The sequence below is a fragment of the Vanacampus margaritifer genome, chromosome 1 (assembly GCF_051991255.1).
Source record: "Vanacampus margaritifer isolate UIUO_Vmar chromosome 1, RoL_Vmar_1.0, whole genome shotgun sequence".
NCBI lineage: Eukaryota > Metazoa > Chordata > Actinopteri > Syngnathiformes > Syngnathidae > Vanacampus > Vanacampus margaritifer.
Genome location: NC_135432.1, coordinates 57,219,368 through 57,226,389, shown reverse-complemented (window position 1 = coordinate 57,226,389; position 7,022 = coordinate 57,219,368). Strand labels below are relative to the sequence as shown.

The 7,022-nt window shown below is 37.8% G+C and overlaps 1 pseudogene across 1 annotated transcript; it reads right to left on the bottom strand.

The window, feature by feature from the left end:
- Positions 1–132: 132 nt before the first annotated feature.
- On the bottom strand, positions 133–6,519 carry LOC144043227 (jun dimerization protein 2-like; annotated as a pseudogene). The gene is made up of 4 exons (XR_013291068.1): positions 6,392–6,519; positions 3,521–3,738; positions 1,768–1,872; positions 133–1,625 (listed from the first exon to the last, which is right to left on the bottom strand). The product of XR_013291068.1 is annotated as a jun dimerization protein 2-like (transcript).
- Positions 6,520–7,022: the final 503 nt, after the last annotated feature.

Sequence of the window (7,022 nt, the reverse complement as noted above, 5' to 3'; positions counted from 1 at the left end):
TTTAAAATGATCAAATCCTGTAATGTTTGCTGCCATTTTTCCTCGACCAAATTGTGGTTAATCTAAAGTAATTTATTCATTGTAGATACATTTTTAAAACATTTGGTAAAATAAACGATTTTACACATAAAATATGCCCAGGTATTTATTTATTGTTTGAATTTTTTCAATTACGGTAATCAGCTAGATCACAAGAGCAAAATACATGTAAAATTATAAAATATTACATATCTAAGATGTAATTTTAACCTCCTTAACAAAGAACCGGCCCATATGTCTACTTAAAAATTTAACTTGACAGTTTGGCACCCAAATTTGCCCACCCCTAATTTGTTGATAAAGGTACTATTCTAAAATTACATTGCATTCTTGTCTTTAGTAAACTTTTGTTTTTAATTACATGATGATGGCACTTTTTTTAAACTCATGTGCAACAATATCAGTCATTTTAATTGGGTCTTTCTCTATCCGGCCACTAGATGGCTGTGTTTACCACAAGCATCTCAACACATTTACAAAGCTGAATAAATGTTAATAAAAAAAATAAAAAGTATTTTTAAAGAGGTACGGTACACATTGCATTTTGCTTACACATTGTAAAAAAATACAAAATTATAAATGTTGGTAAAAACCCTAGTCTAAGTAACATACAATGTAAACAGTACATATGTACTGTATATTTGATACGTAAAATACATGAACCGACGCCTGCGTCAAAATATGGAAGAAAATGACGGACAAGAAAAGCAACTAAATGTATGGCATTAAACAAAACCACGGGGTAGATATATTATTCATTCATTTATCTATTTTCTATACTGCTGATCCTGACCTAAGCATAGTCTGTCGTGTGAGCCATTCACACAAATGCAATTTAGTTTTTAAGGAACCTAAAATGCGTCTTTTTGGAATGTGGGAGCAAGCCGGAATAGCTGGAGAAAACTCATAAGATTTAAATTGAGAGGGGGGAACGTAAAATATATCTGTTAAATAACAAATATGCTTATTGTGGCTGGACCTCGCAAACTATGCATGGGGTAATTAATGTCCTACTTGCCAAAAGTCTGGAATGCAGCATAAATGTCTAATCAGACTATCATCACCTATGCTGCTGACAGCCACTAGGTGGCAGACTTTCACAAGCCATTTCTGTGATTGTATTTTTGACAATTACAATATTTTTCTCAGCTCTAACGTATAAAAAGTTGCTGTTTGTATTTGCTTGGCGACGTAACATCAAGTCACAGAGGAGAGAGCTTAAACAATATAAAATAAAGTCTGTTTTAAGTGCGACGCCAGTGTCCAGTTCACACCCCGTGGCGCAACATCCTGAGGACTCAGCTGCTTTTCTCCCCCCCCCACCCGCGCCCCCATTTTACAGCTCAACGCCAAGTGCTTGTTGTTCTCTCGTATTAGTGCAAGACATCAGTGCAACTTCACTCGGCCTCCAACTGCTGCAGCAGCAGCAGCTTCTCCTCGCTCTCGGGCGTCTGGACACTGTCCGTCCGGACGATGCAGGTGGGACGATGGCGGTTAAGCATGTGGATCAGCTGCTGGCGTTCAAGTTTCAGCTCCTCAATCTGGGTTTTCAGGTCCGAGTTTAACGTCGCTAATCTTTCCGACTCCTGCGGGAGGACGAAAGGGAGGGTGTTAGGGAGTGCTCATAGCCTATGTAGTTTCCCAATTCCATTCCAGAAGTACACCTGTGCCCTACTGAGTAAGATCAGGATAAAGATTTAAAAAGATTGAAAAAAAAAAAGATCCCACTTTTTGTAGATAATCCGTCCTCTCTTTCTTCTTGTTTCGGCATCGTGCTGCAGCCACCTTGTTTTTCTCTCGCCTTCGTTTCCTTCTGTCATCCTCACCACCTCTCTAAAAAGAGCAAAAGGTATGCATAAATGTTAGGGACAACCATTTTAATTCTTTAAGTACATATTGAAATAACATTACGGTTCAATAGCCTTGCAAAAAATGGAGTCCTATCAAGCTGAACACCCCTAAAAGCACAGAAAATACAATTTGTCCAAAATATTTGTTAGTGGGATTTTGGCATTGGAATAAATTTCCCCAACTCAATAATGGGTAAAATTAATAATCAAAATCAAATTGTTTTTAAGAATCTCTCTCGACATGTCCTGAGCAATCGTTCCCATACCACTGTTGCAGATATCATGATGGAAGTGACAGTGAAAGTTTAACTTTATATATTACAAGATTTTTTATTTTATTTTATTGTACAAAGATGGCCCCCCCAAAAAAAATCACTTGATATTTCGCCTAACTCCTGAATTATATTGAACAGCAAGAATGACCACCAGGTGGATGTGATATGTTGTTTTGCGAATAGAGAATCTCGCCTGAAGAACTTCAACGTATTGACAAAAGTATTATTTAGTAACTCGCTAGGGCAATGCACAATTCTATAAAACAGAATAAAGGAATATACATCACTGTCATACATTATTATCATAAGGCACATAGTAACTACTTAAGCAACTTAACAACATCAACATCAAAACACAATGAGCACATGAACAAATCCAAAACAAAGTCATAACAAAATTAAAATTTCGACAATATTCTGATATTGAAATCCAAATATACTTCATTTGTGTGGTAAGTCTTACAAGTAAGGCATACTGCACAATTATTAGTATTCATACAGGTGGCATGCATGCACGCACATGAGTGGACCTGATTTTTTCTTTGAAATAAAAATACAACAGCAGCAAAGCCTAATAGTTAAGGAAGCAAATAGAACACCATATTCTGCATTTCACAAATGAAAATTAGAATCAAAAGTGTCATGCTTGGGTCTTCCTACATAATAACATACTGTAGTATTTTTTATGTATATCATATATTAGACTTCACACCGAACTTCCTAGCATGCCTTGCAGTATTTTTTTCAAAAGTAGTTAGACTTACATCCAACCCTGGAGAACCCACGGGGTCAAATTTGGCCCCTATAAATTTTGCTACTCAAATAACAAAGACCTTCTTTTTTTACAAATTTAACTTTAAAAGTCCAGAGTGCCACTTCTGACCCCTGCATGGGGCCATCTAGGATGAATATTGCACTTACATGAGCCAGAGTGGTGGTGACAAGATGGCTGGCAACATGCTGTTTTGTTGAGCTGGAAATCAATCCAAACAAAACCATCTTCTCAGCAAACCATCAGATGGTAAAATTGTGGGTTTTTTTGTTAATCTATTTCATATCATGTTGCAGAATGCCTAGGAGTATGTTTTATATATATATATATTGATAAATTAGCAACTCTGAGCTAGTTCAGAAAACAAGGGTTAAAATTTAAAAAACATATTTTGGCGTTCAGTGAATTTATAGCAGTCATTTAATGTATAATTCATAATTTTCCAAAGAAGAAAAGGGTTCTTGGGTTCTCCAGGGTTAATGTTATTTGTTGTTTCATCATCGTCGTAGTAGTAGTCTTAAAGACAAAACCCACCTAAAAACACACGAGGCAGCAATATTTATTTTCTCTCGGACACACGGTACCTCCGTTTTGATGACAAGAGGCCTTTTTCCCAGGCTGCTCATGAAGTGCAGGGGCGACAGCATCATCTTGAACTCATGGAGCTCACCAAACTTGAGCGTGTCGGTCAGCATGGTGGCCGAGATGCCAGCCAGAGGGCCCAGACTGGGCAGGGAACCCGCCGTCACCGAGGGATCCGGAATTTGTCCTGGCATGGTATCACCCTCGGCCGTAACCGCAGCTGGGGAGATACAAAATGGCAGACAAGGCTCAGATGTTGCCTCATTCTATTTATTGAGTTAGTCACTTTGATGATTTTTTTCCTGGAACAAATGCAATTTGCAAATTCCAAGACGTTATGTCAATAACTCAACAAATGACCTTGTCAACAAATTATGCTTGATTCCAAGGAAGAACTCAAGACGGCTTCAACCAAGAAATTCCTATTAACCTATTTTCTGGATTTCATGTCGGGGGCGGGCGAAGCAACATGGCAGTCCAAATTAGTCTGCTGCATCCTTTTAAAATGGGTTTTGTAATGTGATGTAAAAACAGAAGAAGGCAGGTGACACTTGCAGTAGCATGTTTGCGCACCATTTACCGGCAGACTTATTTGTGCTGAAAGCGGATATTTCAATATATCCATAAACAATGGGAAAAGGTTACGTATGAGCACAATAACCTGGCAAAGGCACAGGAAATTCCCAAAACCACATAATGCCCTCAAGAAAGAGCATCCAAGGTCAGCGGCTCTGAAATAGGTGACCTCTGCATGTCAAAAACAGGGAGAAATAGCTTGTTAGCTACATTTTTTGTAACTTCAAATCAATTTAAAAAAAACAACAACAAATAATTTCAGCAAATTAACTCTCTTTAAATGAACTACAATGTTGTGTCCAATTCACCTGCGACCTTGATAAAGACAAGCACAATAGAAAATTGATGAATGGACGAATTGTTATCACCACTCCAAAATTGTACAACAATTATTTAAGTAGTTTTTACAGAATGTTGCTAACCAAGTTAAACAGCTAAATTAATAAAAATGTCAGATTCTCATTGCAGTACATATAGAAGGCATGTTATTATTATTAATACATTTAATTGTTTTGTTGATGTTGTTTTTTTGGAGGAGGGGGGGGGGGGGTAAAATAAAAATGTAGGTAATCTCCTCTTAGTAACTGGATGCGTGGTTGCAGCAGTGCTGGTTTGATCCCCCACCCCATATATATAAATAAAATTTAAAAAAGAGGTAGATTGCGGCAAAAAAGATTGGACTTAGGACAGTATGTCATTATCTATTCATTTGTCATGCAAGACTTGAAAAGTTGTTTGAGTTATATTTTTGCTTTATTTTCTACCCATGTAGTTATAATGTATGGCATCTTTGAGTAAACTTTTGACCTATCTCAAGGCCAGGCTGAGTGTCTTGTTATATAAAAACTATAAAACTCAACTCAATAAGTCATTTTCTTTTTACAAGTTGCTGCATTTGCAAATATGATTTATTTTTGAACTGAATATAGAAAATGAACACAAGTCTGTCAAGTCATCATGACCAGTGGTGTAGTCCAGGGTATATGCGGGTATACGGAGTATACCCACTTCTTTTTCAGTCAGTATTGAGTATACCCACTTCTAAATTCCCCCTCATGCACACCGTTCAGCCATGGCCTACCCTCCTCTGCATCTAATTGGCTGGTACGCTGATTAGATTGGCTAACCTTTGTCATGAAGACTGATGAGCCAATCAGAGGCAGAGTAGGGCGGGTCATGCAGAGGAAAACAATCCTTCAAATGCTCCCCCGACCGAGCCATTGACGAACCAGAAATTTAGCTCAGGTGAACTGATTTGCACTCGTACATGGGATACCTGACGCTGCTGGTTACACAGGAATGCTCTAGCTAAGTTTTATAGTAGCTAGGCTGGTACTTGATTTTTAAGTACCGGTAAGTTAAAACACAAGAATGGGGACAAATAGTTTTAAGATTCAGCACAAAACATACTGAAGTCTAACCAGATTGTTTTTCATTATTTTGTTCATTGTCCATTCAGCGTATAACTTGTTTTATGACATATATTTATGTTTGCCTCATGATAAATACATTTTACATTATTTCAGGCTGCTTGTGTTACAAAAACGGTTCTTAACAGGACACAATGATTTTATTATTGTGAGCAAGTACAAATGATGGATTTTTAATTCTTACATAATCACCGTTTCTAAAAGAGGACGTTTTTCTGGACTACTTCAAAAAATGGTGAAAATTGAGAATATAACCACTTCTCCACGGATCATGAGTCATGACTCGAAGTCAAGTCATCAAAACAGTCAACCAAGCCACAATGACTTAAGTCTCTATCTTTGCTAAGAAGACACAACAAACCCCCAAAATGTAGTATTACTAGTAAATGTAGTCGTACTTGAATTTACCCTGACGTTAATTTGGTAAATCTGAAAATGCTGACAATGCAGTGATGCTCTCACGCGGATCGAAAGTGGACCACTGACTGCATGGAGCAAGTCCTTACTGGACGAGTTGATAGCAAAGCGGAAGTTTTCGTTTTTCTTTCTTTTTCCCCCCCCTTGAGTGCGGGTTTTCATGCTTTTACGCAACTTTCTTTGTGTTTTCGTAAGAGGAAAGCAGCACCAATCAAATGTTGCAATGTCGACACTGTGCGTTTAAAAATCAGTGCAAGGGGCCAACACACATCGTCTTAAGAATGTCATGTTTGGGTGTTAAAACACAACGAGATGTTTGTGTTGCTATTAACCACCAGTGAAATTAGGCTACTACCGTAATAATGGCAGCCTTCAAACGAGCAACGCGAATGCGGACCACTTTTTTTTTTTTTTTTTACAAACTAGTCGTCCTTCAACATATCGACTGACCTGACTTGTAGCCCAGCTTGAAAAAAAAGTCCTTTCTTCCTCTGGTCGGCCGTGGGTCGAGTGTAGATTTTAAAAAGTGGAAACCGTTGCATCAGCCCGACTCTAAACGTGATCCCCATCTGGGAGGATTCGGGAATGCGGAAATGAGGAGACTTATGCCAGCAACAGGGATGTAAAAAAAATAAAAATACTGGAGGGGAAGTCATGCACACTCCTCCTCCCCTAATCAAGATATAGTTACTTTATTTGAGTATGTTTCTGACAAATTATTTTGTCCAACATGGCTTAAAAATGGCATATATTAGACAGCAAAAAAAAACAAAAAAACTTTTTAATTAAGTAAATTTCAGCATCAAATCAGCTCGTCTACATTAAAAAGTTTTTGTTTGTTTTTTATATACACAAGTATCTGTGAGGTACATTGTGAGTTTTTGTGAATTGATACAGATTTAATTGTCGCCACTGGCCATATCGCAGGGACGAACATTTGCGACACCAGCAAATGTTGGGTTCGTCCAAGGTCGCAGCGTTCACTAAAAGTTAAATGTCCACTAGTTGATGACTTTGAAGTCAAGAGGCCAGCATTATGTTAGTGTAGGGCCTACATTATTAGGCTTACAGACTAGTGTGT